At 44.8% G+C, this 14,257-nt stretch overlaps 1 protein-coding gene across 2 annotated transcripts in view; it reads left to right on the top strand.

Moving 5' to 3' along the window:
* znf385d (zinc finger protein 385D) overlaps nucleotides 1-14,257 on the top strand; it is a 92,853-nt gene that overhangs the window by 66,374 nt on the left and 12,222 nt on the right. The window lies entirely within an intron of this gene.

The following is a 14,257-nucleotide window of genomic DNA, read 5'->3' as shown; positions in this document are numbered from 1 at the left end:
TTTAACTAAGATGTTTACGGGATCTGTCAAGCTCAAACTTACAATATTCAGACTTAGGAATTGTGTTTTCTTCCTCAAAATAAAAAGAAAAGCCTTACTCGGCACTTAAAAATACAAAATCACTGTTTGCTCACTTCAAGATACCTATGATCATTTCTAACTGATCTTTTGGGAAGTGAGACGAGAGATTCGCTCTTCTCTCTTTTCTTCCAGCTCTTCATTTCAAGTCTCATTTTAGCAGGAGTTCATTAAAAGATAACTTTGCTGGAGCTGTGGAACCAGATGTACTTGAAAAATCAGATGAACTTGGAAGAGGCTTTCAAAACAGAAATCCGATTCAGCTGTTTATCTCTCATCATCAGCGTCCGGGTCAGTAACTTTTATATACGAACATATATAACATATGTAAATATAACTGGGGGTTACCGGCAGCCAGGCGAGGGTGAACCTCACCACTCACCCAGTGACGGCTGGGACAGGCTCAGCCCAACTGTAACCCTAAGTCCAGAATAAGTGGTATTGACAATGAATGAAGGAATGAATGAATGAAGGAATGAATGAATGAATGAATGCACACAACATGTATAAACAAAAGACGTTTTTTGGCAACTTCTGAACATAAGTCATGAATGAATTAATGGATTGTTGTATTGATATATAGCATGTATTAACATAACACTATTCGACCCAGTTGCTGCAAAACAACTCACTTATGAACATAAGTCATCATGAATAAATGAATGAATGAGGTCAAAGCCAAAGTCCGCTTTATTGTCAATTTCTCCTCCTGTGCCAGGCATACGGAGGAATTGAGAAGACATCTCTGACTATTCCAAGGTGTCAGAAAAGAATGCACAAAGACAAGACATTTCCTAACACTAAAGTAAACAAAAACATGCACAGCAGATAAGAACACTCATACGAAAAGTAAAAAATAAAATCTAAATTCATATTATAACATACTATGGACGGCATAAGTAGAAAATAAAATGCAGCAGCGATTTCTGTATAAGTTTAGTGTTATTATATATTATACTGTCATCGGGAATTCTGTCATGACTGTATTGCATATATATTAACATAACATTCATCCCAGCTGCTTCAAAACAACACTTATTAACATAAGTCATCATGAATGAATTAACGAATGAATGAATATATAACATATGTATAAACATAAAATGGCTTTAACAGGAGCTTTAACAAGCAGTTCTATCTATTTATCCCTCTCTCTCTATCTCTGGTTGGAATATTTATATATATATATTTGTGTGTGTGTGTGTGTTTACATGCAGATGTCAGAGTTTTATCACGTAAGACAAGATATAAACTAAGCAAAACGTGTATGTCTGCAAGCAAACAGTCCAGAATGCTGGATTTGTGCACAGAAACCAGAGGGACGCTCGTGGACGTACATGTGTACGTATTATTCGTCTTGAGAGTCCGGGACAGAGCAGAGAGCCTAAGAAATAACAAAGAGCCAGTACAGAAGTTGAAAAGAGTCATAATACGGTGTGTGTGATCAGGCAAATATGAAGCTTTTATTAATAATAACCGGTGTCTAATTTAAGTCCGAATCGAGTGCCAAGCCATTTTCTATTATTAAACGAATACTTTGGCAAATGCCTCTCTCCAAGAATGAAACCATGCATAGAGTGAATGTGCCCCGCTTTGTTTTATTCATCATACAAATGAGGTTGACCGGACTTTGATTAGCTGATATTGGCCGATCAATATTCCGAAGGGAGTCTGCCGGGAGATTTCCCGGCCCTGCGCTATTTTTCCAGACTGCATTCTTTCCTGGGTTGCCACCCCGTTACCAGACAACAATGGTCGTTTTCAAAAAAACAAGATGATGTTCAAAGATGATTTTGTGAGGGTTTTATGTTTTAAACCACTAAGACTTCAGGAGTTGCTTTGCTACATAAAAGACTGTACTTCCTGCTTCGGCAACGAATGTTGAATGCGCAATAATGGAGAGTACGTGATTCCCGCGGGACGCCGATCTGCACTCTGTGATTCCCCCATTATTCTACTTTTAATTACATTTTCACCGGAGCACATTGTTGTGTGCTGACAGTGTGTAACTTAATACTCTCGCACTGCAGCCAGGTGGCTGTTTAAATCCGGTTATCTCAGCGCAGACGTCGGCCGCAAAACGCGCGATTCTCATTCCGGGCGGAGCGTACGGCTTAAAAAAGGTAAACAAAAAGAAAGACAACTGCAACTTTCAGCCGCTGACAGAAACCAGATTGAGTTTTTAATGATTTTACGGGCGGTGTGTCACTTTGGCTGCGCGGATGATAATTTTGGCAATTCAGAGCCCCCTGGCGAAAAGCGCTGCCTCCTGCGTGACCCCCCCCCCCCCCCCCTCGCTTTGATATCCTTCAAGCTGCCTGTTAAATAATGAAACTGGCCCTGTAAAGCCACCCCTTCATCTGTAACATCAGGGCCTTTTTGGAAAGGCACTGGAAACACATTGCGTTGTCGTGCTCTGGGACCCATTTCACAGTCGCTGTGTCTTCTTCCAATATTCCACAAGTTTTTAAATCAGGAGCACATTGCGCGCGTATGACCTATTTTACCAAGTCGGGCCTTTTCATGCTTTTTTAGCTGGAGGTGAAAACAAAACCAATTGAGGATGCAAATGCTGACTGACATGTTAATTATTTTAGGGACGGCGGTTTGGCTCATGAATATGAATCCCGGGAATATTGATATTATCCCCTTGTCGTTTATTTTTGGTGAGGGAAGCACAAGGAACTTTCTAATTTGACATGTTTTTTTGTCATGGAGTTCATATGGTAATTCTACCTGCCAGCAGTCTGCCCGACATCCCACAGAGATACTAAGCTGCTACACAAATGTCAGAACATTAAGTGGAGCCATTTGCACCCGACCCCCCCCACCTCCCCCAGCGGTTTGTTGACATTCACTACCAGGCAGCCAGGAGGGTCCATTGGTCTTTGGCGACCCGTGGCGGTGAAACATGTTAGAATGATTTCAAAATATGCAATATTGCAAAGGTGAAGAATCAAGCCACTTGTACCTTTTCACCTCCACTGCTGCTGATAAACACTGGCTTTTGGGAGGATTGGTCTTATGGAGTGACTTTCGATGAATATTTGAATGAAGACGTGCCTCTTCTAACCAGCAGGCAAAGCTAAAGAAACTGGATAAAAAACTGCGTGCATATGTGTCATTTCTAATTATCCTATCCATGAGGTGGCGTGGTTTAGGTGGTCTTCCACTGTATGGTCCCGGTTCCATTCCTGAGCTTGTCCTTGCCTTCCTGCCTGTTTCTCACGGCTTGTCCATGATGGCTACAAAATACAAAATAGTTTTGTATTAGTTTTTCTTTCAGATAATCTTTTCAAGGTTTTGAGAATTAGAATCATTCACGTAATTCTTGTATATTTTGGATTTTTTTTTTCTTCTTTTTTTCGTTTTCTTGATTTTCCATGTATTTCCAATCAAAAAGTTATTTTTTATGATTACATGTTTGTCATATTTCACTTGTGCTACTTTCTTGTTTTAGTTTGTTTTTACATGTATACACAGTCAGAAAATAATTTGAAAAGGTTAAAGGGAAAATGCTCAAAGTGAGTATGTTTAAAAAGCTCTAATTTTAGAAGGTGTCCTCTGCGCATGCAGCCCATCACGGATGAACCATGAGCAGTGAAAAATTACTTAAAAACAATTATTAGCTATGATCCCCTTTTAGTTTAAATGTATAATGGTATATTGGTATGATTACATGTGGACAAACAAAGTCTGCGGAAAAAGAAAGTGGACTTATAAACTGTAATTAAGTGTTTTGAAGCAAGAGGGCAGGGGTTAGCAATTTAGGACGTATTAGCATCAGGCTAAAGCTGGCTCGGCGTCACACAGGAAGGAGCGTCTTAATAATGTTGTTCCATCAGGTCACTTCAGGATAAAACAAACTAAGAACAGAGTTTCGAGTTAAATATGATGTGACAAATTCTGCAGCATGGTTGAAATTAATTATAATAGTGATCATATTTGTTCTGCAGGATATGTTATGAATATGGAAAAAATGGCAATCACTTGGAATGGTATTATGCTTTATGAATTCAAGTGTCAAATGATAATCCATTGCAAATGCATTTGTTGATGCCAGTCTGCAGGGCAATGCCACAACATTTACTCTCAGCTGGTTTTAGATGTATAATCCACATTTCTTATAACTACTTCCTCACTACATCTGGAAAGTTTAAAATCCACATATAAAACAACAATAATAACAGTTGTCAATGAAGTCATAGCTGTCTTTGCAATTTCAACATTGTGTAAACCGAAGAAGAATTTCCAGAACTTTGTATTGGCTTGAATCTTTTACCCATTATTATGGTTAGATTCAACTGAGGAGTCCATTTGGCGCTTGTAATTCTCCAAAATAATTATTTTTAACATGCAATTTCAATTGTTTCTAATCAGCCTAATCCACCATGTTTTGTTATGTATGATGTCAGTGCCATGTCCTGGCAGACAGACAATATAGATATTCTGGAAAAAATAATGTCTCCTGAAGAGGCCTGCTGCTGCTGCTGCACAATATTATTCAGTTACTTCTTCAGAATCAGAAATCTTTTTTTTTTCCAGTAAAAATAAGAGCCCACGTCAACTTAGTGGTCTACATGGCCTCACGCTGGTATCAAATGACTTCTCTGAGGACTAAGTGAAACACATGACATCCATAATCATAAATGAATATATTCTTTAAAATATATCAATCCTGCATTGGATCGGTATGAGAAAACATTGCGACATATAGGTCCCGTTTTTTTTAACCCTGTTTCTACAAGGGTCACTCGCTCATTTGTCTCTCAGGTCCGCCGGTGCCAATGTCAGCCTGCAGGGCCACCCAGGCTTAATTCAGGGCCACACATACTTTCATTCATTCCTAGGACTGATTTATAGTTACCGATCAAATTAAATGCATGCTTTCTGCATGCAAAACACCAACTCCACACAGAGGCCACTGTGGGGTTTGAACCCGGTCCTGTGTTGATGTGAGGCAAGTTGCCAAGCAGGCAGGTGTTTCTTTGGTATATTTGAATAGATTACATAGAAGTACGCTATATAAGTATGTAATATAAATGTAAAATGTAAGTAAATGTAAATGCAAGCAGCTCAACTGCTGCTGTAACACAAATTTCCCCTTGGGGATCAATTAAGTATTCATTCATTCATTCATTCAAGTGGTAATATAAGTGTTATTGGTCTATATTTGAAACCCCAACTTTGACAACAGCACTATTGGTGTATAATCTAGTAGTAGTATATTACCATGTAATATTTTGAATCTGTGCTGTTCCTTTGTGATGTGTGCCAAAAGCCATGTCGGTTTCAAATATCTTTTATTTTTAAAACACAATAATCCCGATGTGACCACTAAAACATGCAGGTCATAACTGACATGCACACTAAACCATGCTCAGTGTTTCACACCGCCGCTCGGCAATCGAAAGCATCGATTAGTTTACGTTCGGTTTTATTTAATTTATTTCTAATGACTGTCCGTAAAAGCATCCGGGAGGACTGGATCCGGTGCTGTGTCACGAAAACAAAGCCCAATATTGCCTCCGTGGACATTTTGAAGGACTTTTTATTTTTTTTTTAAATCAGAGCATCCAGCTGCGTTGGCTCATGAGGCTCTCGTTGGTAATGTTTCTCCAGGAGGTCCAGCTGGAGAACGTCTGTCAGTCTGGTCCTGATGGCCGTCACCACAGGGCAGCAGCAGGTCCGGGGCCACATGAGCTCTTAAGTGGGATGGAGGTCTAGTTGAGGTGAGGCTGCGGGAGACGGTTGAAGGGCAGCGTAGGACAGCGGACGGCATCAGGGACCGAGAGGTTATCCAACGGAAGCGGCAAGTGTGCAAATAGAGGAAATTGATATTGAATCTTGATGATTTAACAACTGCCTTGGTTTTAAGTTTTAGCAGTTTTCTTCTGCAGAATTGACAATATTGTCCCTTCACTCAGAGGTGAACACATGCAAATCTCTGCCATGCATACACGTTTAGACTTTTTGATTGCACGCAGCCACAACACGTCATTTGCTAATCCAAATGTGAAGAGCGGACACAAATAAGCACCGAACGGGACCTAATGGTGCCTTAACAGCATTTCTGAACGATTTTTAATGACTGTTGCGTTAATTACTTTTCAACCTAAGGAACCTGAAATCACCAGCGCTCGTAAGGTGTCATCTTGTTTGTGCACTGTGCATGAGGTCTATGACACAGTGGCGTGTCCTGGGAGAGATGTGTCAGGTAATTAGAATCTTAACCTTCTTAGGGCGGAGGGTCTCGAGGGCAGAGCATGTGTGCAGCCTTCAACACAAACTGATCAATGAAAAAAAAAAGGATCCATTTCTCCGAGGCATGTACCGCAATTTCCAGACTATTGAGCGCACCTCAATATAAGCCGCACAGGCTAGCCGATCGCTATCTCGGGCTTCCTCCTGCGCACTAAAACAGTCAAAGTCGTCTTCTTCGGTGTCGGAGTTGAACGGACTCAGAATTTCCCGGTCATTTCTTCGGTCCGATGTGACGAGGATAAACGTTTTAGCGGCGTGAGTCCATATATATAAGTCCATATATTAGCCGCATCGTTGTTTACGTGAAAAAAGTCGCGCCTTATCGTCCAGAAATTACGATAATTCAGGTATGAATCTAGATGGGGAAGGTTGGACCACCATGATTGTGTCAGTGACACCAAAGTCAACCAAACATTAGCTGTTGTGAGTCTTACCATTGCTATTTTCACTAAAAGGAGGCTCTAAAATAGATGATGGGGCAATGAGCATTTTAATATGCATGCTGCCATCTAGAGTCAAGATACGGCTCGATAATCCCGCTAACCCGTTAAATAAATCCGCGAACAAGGCCAGTAAACACAGAGGTCACTTGTCATGTGATTACAGAGGTGCATCGCTTCTGTTGTGCCATTTGAGCATTAGCACTTTAATGAAATGCTATGCAATGTGTGATTTAGTGAGACGAGCTGTGATTGGCCCCAGCACCTCCACGGCCCTTGAATGCAGGATAAGCAGTATTGACAATAAGTGAATGGACATAAAAGACGGTTATGCAAGGTGCTGTGACTCCTGCCAGCGCCGTCTTTGCAAGATCAGTTGAAAATTTATTGCAAACGGTCAGATATTTGCTTGTATTTCACTGTGGGATGTGAGAGAGCGATAAATCTAAAGTTTCCATCACGAGCGCCGGGGCCTTTGCCGACCCCTTTTAAACACAACTGTAAGTAGGTGGCAGGGAAGGTGAGATTCAGACATTGACCTCCTCCCACTGCACCTGCACGGAGATGCTCGGCCGTAATGGATTCTGCAGCCAATCCGACATTAAAACATACCTTCAAGCTTTGGGAGAAACGGTAAACACATTATGCACAGCGAGTGACTTCGGAGACCTTAAACAGCACGCTGTCATAAGCAAAGAGACAAATATGGATTAATCATTTTCTGTGGCCCCGGAAAAAAAAAAGCTCACCGACATATTCCTACATCATCTCGCCGTCCCCATCTACACAGCATTATTGTCAGAAACTGCAACGCGTAATGAATATTAATGTACTTAGATGTCAGAGGAATTAATTGTCCGGGCGAACGGGTGATTCTTGCCTTATCTGCAGGGCTGAAGTGTTTGACAATATATCAGGAGCGCCGGTGAGGAGCCGAGGTCAGCGGGATTTGTGGGTGTTTTGTTTGATTTGCGGTGGGTGATTGCATGCGATACAGTGCCATCAGAATCACCTTGAATCAAACAAAGGAGGCTAATTCATCAAATGAAAATATGAGAAATAGCACAGATTCATTGGTATATATTGTTTAAATTATTCTGATTCCTTTCCCTCCATTATCAGTTCTCATCTGTGCTTATTCATATTTATAATGTTAATGCCGTTTAGCTCTTTAAAAAAAATGTAGCACATTTAACCAGAAAACGAGCAGATTATAGAAAGGTGACTATCTAATGAGTATGCAATATGGTTACGATGTATCAGGACCTTTCACAATATTACTGATTTATATCCAGTTAAACGCAGCTCGAAAGAGGCCCTTGAAGGATGCAACCGCATCTTAATGGAAAACGGGGCACACTTTGACGATCCATTTGATTTAATTTGTCCCCTTCACCTCTCGCGGTGCGTTCGCTGTCTGTGCCGAGGAGCTATCGTTGGGGAAGAATAAATGCTCGAATCACGGTTTGAAAAATAAAAACCGCCCGATGAAGTTTCCGATGTGTGTATGTGTCTGTGTGTGTGTGTGTTTTGGAGATGGACAGCTGGACACGGGGAGACGGAATAGATTAGCCGAATGACTCAGCTGCCGCCTGTCAAGCGTGCGTGTGTGTGTGTGTGTGTGTTTGTGCGTCCTTACAGCAGCTCCGCGGAGAGCGGTGGTAGAGAGAAATGCCCACAGCATCGCCCGCCATCTCTCAGTTCCGGTCCAGTGCCCGAGGAAATGTACCCTGATATTAGCTATTAAAGAGCAGATTGTCAGGGGAGCCATGCCAGCACTGACAGCAGCTGCACGGCGGAGACGACTGCGGGGAGGCTGGAGACCGGCTCTGGCTTTTTCCACCCCATCCTCGGATCCCCGTCGACGGCCGGGGAGTAAAAAATAGAAAGAAAATCAGCTTTTGTTATGTTCTGTAGGAAAAAAAAAATAGGGGTAACAAACAGGAGGTGGCCGCTTCCGAGAACGGCCTCCTCCTGCGAAGCGCTCTGGGACAGAAACATGGAAGGAAATTAGCCGCGGAACGCTCACCCTCGGATAAAATCCCAAATCAGATAAATCAGCGGGAGCGCAGCCGACTTGACTGACTGACTAAGTGACTCCCGCAGCCGCCGGTGGACATCTTGAGATAATGTCCGCCCCCCCCTCCCCCCCTCCCCAGCGTGTATTTGTGAATGCAAATGTCTCACCTTATCAATCTTCTACTGTATTCAACCGTGACTTGTCTCATTTGAATACAGCAAAGGGTGTGTGTGTGAGTGTGTGTGGTTGTAGATTGAAATTTGACGCCGCTCAAGTGCCATGAGGGACTCCTGTCCTTTAAGTTGTGACAGTCTGTAATAAGGCCCGCTCGTTTTAATTAAAGACCCTAATCCGTTTTCATTGAGGGAGGTAATCAGAGCTCCGGGGAGGCCTTCTGATCGCCTGGAAGCCTAAGTGGAGTGGAAGGACGGTGGAGCGAGGGCGGAGGTGTCCCCCACCCCCCCCTATCGCCTGAGCGAATCTCAAAGGAGAGGCTGAGGTACAAATGGAGGATGGAGGAGAGGCGGACGTCACCCGCCTCGATCCGTCACTCTCTTCATCCCCCCTTTTGTTGCCTCCGCCGCCCCTCCGCCTTCACCATTTAATTGTGTCCGTCTCCTCGGCTCTCCCGTCCAACCTTATCTCTCCCCTCACCTTCTCACGTCCCTCACGTCCGAGCCATTGTTAGAAAAGTTTGCCCCTCGCCCGCCAACGCCTCTTTCACTTTCATTTAACTTTTCCGTCTCCGTCTCTCCGGGTCTTCCCCTCCGTCTCTCCTCCACAACCCGGGCGAGATTGATCACAGTCATTACCTCCATTAATGAGAGGGGATTGAGTTCTTAACTGGTCCTCGCAGAGCCAGTTAGGTCACGCTGACTTGGGATATGGATTACTGGAGGCTTCCCGGAGCGCCGGGCGTCCCGGGCCCGGGCAGAGTAGACCTTAATCACCCGCCCTTCCAACGGCAAATGGCTCTTTAATGGCACCCCAGTAGATAGACTCGGCCCGACGCAAGGGCAAACACACGTGCGACTGACACCGGCCAGGCTTTAGCACACACACGCCCTTTGTGTTGATTAGTCAATAAATAGTCAAACACGCTGCATTTACGGGCCGTCTTTCTACTTTAAGGGTATGGGTTTGTCGTTTCACTGTCCTACATTCACGGCGGCGGAAGGATGGCGGCCGTAAAGCTCCGGGGGATAAAAGGGTCGGCCGGTGTCGAGAGAAGGTTACATGACAAAATTTACGGCTGTTTTTGGATTAATGGCTCAGCGCTTTGGTTTTTTTTTTAATTGCTGGACGGGCCCTTCGTTTCTGTTAACTTGTTCATCACTCATACCATCACATTTATCACGGGGAGTTTTATGTTCGAGTCACAGACGGGATCTGTTCACGGCGCCGGATCGGGAGTTCAGAGCGTCGCCTGCTTGCAGGAGATCCAACGGCACATGTTGTTTCTTGCTTTTCTTTGCTCAAGCGTTGGTGTTGCTGCTTTCCAGCGCGTGTAATCTCGCCGAGCTCGTGCATCTGGCTACCAAAAGGGGGTCGGCCCTCGATTCAGACATTTTACGCCACTTACCGAACGAAAAAAAAAGTACCAGTGTTAGGCAAGACCAATCAACTCTTTAGTTTCGCTGTTCTTCTCGCTCCGGAGCCAGGAGTTGATTTTGTTTATAAGAGTGTTGTCACACTTTGGCTCTGAATTTTCTCAGCGGTGGAATTTTTAGAAATCAGAAAACAGGAAGAAACTCATGTCCAACATGAGTACAGGGGATTTTACGAATTCTCCCTTCTTTTTTTTTTTCCTCTCTCTCTATGCTGGCCCTCCTGAGCTAATGCACAGCTATTATTTTCTCTCAAGGGAATAGAAAGTCCATAGTTGACTGTTTCACTGATCCGTCGCTCTGGAGGCTGAGAAGCAGGAAGCTCCATGAGGGTCCACTGATGAGTTTGAGCGTCACCTAAATAAAAACAAGATGCTGACGCTGCCCCTCTAAGACGACGCGTGCCCGAAAGGGGATTCGCCCTGGTTTAATAGTGCAGTGAAGTCGTGGATTGTGCTGAGACGGCACCTGATCTGACACCTAAACCCAACTTTGTCCGGTGCGAGTGCTGAGCGAGTGCTCGGCGACAGCAGTGAGGAAAAATGTGGGCTGCCTTCTGCCTCGACCGGTCAGAGTAGAAAGCGAGAGAAAGAAGGAAAGAGTGATAAGAAAGCAAAAGTGTGATAGAGACAGAGGAGGGCATGAGAGTCGTGGGAAACGGACACAAATGATCGATTACTAGTAGTGCGAGGGTGGACGCCGGGGACAAGATGGTAGATCAAGCCGCGCCCCCTGGAGAACGGAGAGCCCTGGGACTCAGGTCTTTACCATAAAGTGCGCTGTTCAAGACAAGACCGGCTTTGACCGACGCAGCCCTCCGCTTTCCTCTCTGCAGTGTTCAGGTTCATCTCTGCACACAGTTTATTCTTTTTTTTTCCCTTCCTCTGACATCCGTTCACGTAGTGTGACGGCAGCGCACGGACTCGGCAGCCGGGGGCAGAATTATCCTTTCCAGAACGGCGGCGACATGTCGATGAAGATCTATTTTTTGCAGTCGCAGTCAGAACGGACTGAGGCGAAAGACAATAGCCATCGCGCATTTGTCAATTATTATCTGCATCCGTGCATGTAATGACAAACTCTCCTCTTGTTCCTGATCGCATGCTTTCCATACCTGCATTTCTTGTTCACCCTTCTCAGCGCAAACCCACGTTTTTCATCTCCACGTGAGCAAGGAATAGAAAAACGACACGTTGTTTTTAGAAGGAGTTGGATGCGTGGATGATGTAATGGGAACAGTTGCCAGAGCTAGCTTTTTTCTTTTCTCCTTCCAAAGTTGATTGCCGCTAATTGCTTCCTAGCTCCAGACCCTCGTCCAACACTTGACAAGAAAGCATGCATTTTGAAAAAAAAAAAAACCCTCAACAATGCCTTTTAAAGCACAACAGAAAATGAGTCAGGAGTAAAAGCGGTTTCCTAGCAGCCACAAGGCCCCGCTGCAGCTCTTTGTACCAACCTACATTTTATTTACCGTATCTGCCGGCTGACGCCACCAAAGAAGCTTCAGTGGACCTTGAGATAAGCTCCTGATAAGACGCCGGCCTCGCCTTCTCTCAAAGAAATCACTTTCACACTCGATTATACCCCTCAGAAGTGTATACTTTACACCTCATGGGGGGAACAGAAATAATTCCCGGCTAATAGACCAAACCCCCGGTGAATACACAGATTAAAAATTAAGTTAGCGTAGCGGGACACAGGACAGAAAATCACACATTTTGGAGAAAAAAATCCTGAGAACACTTGTCTCAAAGCAAGAGGAGGCCAGTCTGGTGACGACTAAAAATCTGACGCAGATTATCGGGGGAGGCTTTTGGGTATTTCTTGAAAAAATGTTCTAACAAATTCTCGTCAAAATCTTATTGTCATGGCAACTTGACTTTAATTTCTTCACTTGAGGTTTCATCCAGTGACTCGACTCTTCTGAGAGGCCTCTTAAGTTCTTATTAGGAAACTCCATCTCAGTCATTGACGCCGCTTTGAGAAATTATATCAAATATCCTTACTACAGAATCTGATTGGCTCAAGTTGTTGTTCGGTCATTTTCAGCCATTTTTCAGTCTATATTGCCACCAAACCCACTTCAACTTCAAAATCCATCGAAAATACCAAATCTACTCTAAACATTTAGTCATTCAATTAATCATTTATTCATGATACTGCGGTCAGGGTCACGGGGGCTGGAGCCGACAGCTCCCTTAAGGCGAGAGGAGGGGTTCAACGTGGACCAACACCAGTCAGTCATAGAGACATACAAGTATTAGCCCTCTCACTCATGTGTCACATAGAAACAAAATACCATTCACCAACCCAAGCAGACACGGGAAGAACATGTAGATTCCTCACAGGAGGGTCGCTCCCAGCGGAAACTTTAACCACTGTGCCGCCTCGACGCCAAACATTTTGCGGGGAAATAATCCAGTCACCCAGTTCAACCTTCGATGCGAGAAAGCAGCAGATGATTGGCTATGTGGCTGTTTTCAAGCCACTGTGCTTTTACGCCCCTGTTTCTAGTTTGAATGAATGACACTTGATTTTACATGTAAAAAATGTAAATAAATAAAAGCACAGCAGCAAAAGTGCCTCTGATTACCAATCTGAAATTATCCTGTGGGCGCGTTTGTTTCTGCTCTCTCGCATTAACAGCGTCAGCCAAGAGCAACAACTATCCCATTGGCTCACGCTGTCGCCAAAACCTTTCGCTCGTATTTTCCCCGAAACCACGGTGCCTGAAAAGCTGCCCAGAGAAGCAGGTGTGAGAACGACGGTGCAGTGATGACTGGCACGCCGGCGCCGGCCGGAGAGGGGCGGCCGTTAATTGCGGGGCAGGAGCAAAGAGGTCGCCAGCGTCCTGCCGGTGGCGTAAATGTTATTCATCAGGAGCGACAAGGTCGGCTCCGGCGCGAAGGGTTCGCGGACTGTTTGTTTTGAGGTAATGGCGCGGGTATGACGGGTACGGCGATGTACGCAGAGGTCGTTTACAGGACGATCTTGGACAGGAGCCTCTGCACAGGCGCTTCACTTGACTGAGTCAAACACCAACCCCAAAGTCTTTGTCTTTAATGAGCCTTTTGTTTTGGTATGGCGGCGTGTGAAGAATGTGGTCGGGATTAACAGTGTCGATTTTTCTGGCTCCCACCCGTAGCCTACGGTCAACCTCAACCCAAATTAAACAGAACATAAATCGCGAACAAGTAATACGTGAAGAGGCCGCTGCCACAGACCGCAGCTCCAAGTAAAAGTTCCAGCCGCGGTTTTGTGTGTAACAGCCTGTAATAATGGCCTTTTGGTGCCAGATGTTCTTCCTCGCCTCGGTCCACAGGCATTCGCAGCGTGTGCTCGTCGGCGCATCCGCCCGCAGGTGGAGGTGAATGAGATACGTCGTGCATGATGCACAATGCCGCTACAACAGCGCTGTGATCAATGGGCGTCCTTGTTTAAGGGCACCGGGCCCTGTGATGGACAGATCCCGTCAGCAGACGGCATCAAAGCGGCGTCGCAGCAAAGCAAGCCGCGACAGAGTGAGAGGAGAGGAGGCTCAGCTCCAGCACGCGCTTTCATTTCCCGCTCAGCCGCGAGGCTGTCACTTACCACGCGAGCCGTCATTACAAATATTCAATTTGCAAAGACCGAGGCGCAGCGAGGGCACCGGCGGCGACGCTCCATCATGACGCCGATTTACCGGATGGTCCGTTCAGTCCGAGGAAAGAGAAAATGCAGGGCCTTTGTGAAGGATTGGGTCCTCGATGTGAAAGCCTGGAGTTTGCATGTTGGAACTAAGGATGTGCATTCACGCATTTTGTGCTCCAAATGAGGATAGAGGCTATTAGATGAGGACAGGAAGTTTA

This window comes from Fistularia commersonii, chromosome 10, assembly GCF_037954325.1.
Source record: "Fistularia commersonii isolate RoL2024-O1a breed Wild chromosome 10, RoL_Fcom_v1.0, whole genome shotgun sequence".
In the NCBI taxonomy this organism is placed as follows: domain Eukaryota; kingdom Metazoa; phylum Chordata; class Actinopteri; order Syngnathiformes; family Fistulariidae; genus Fistularia; species Fistularia commersonii.
This window is presented reverse-complemented; position numbering and strand designations above follow the sequence as displayed.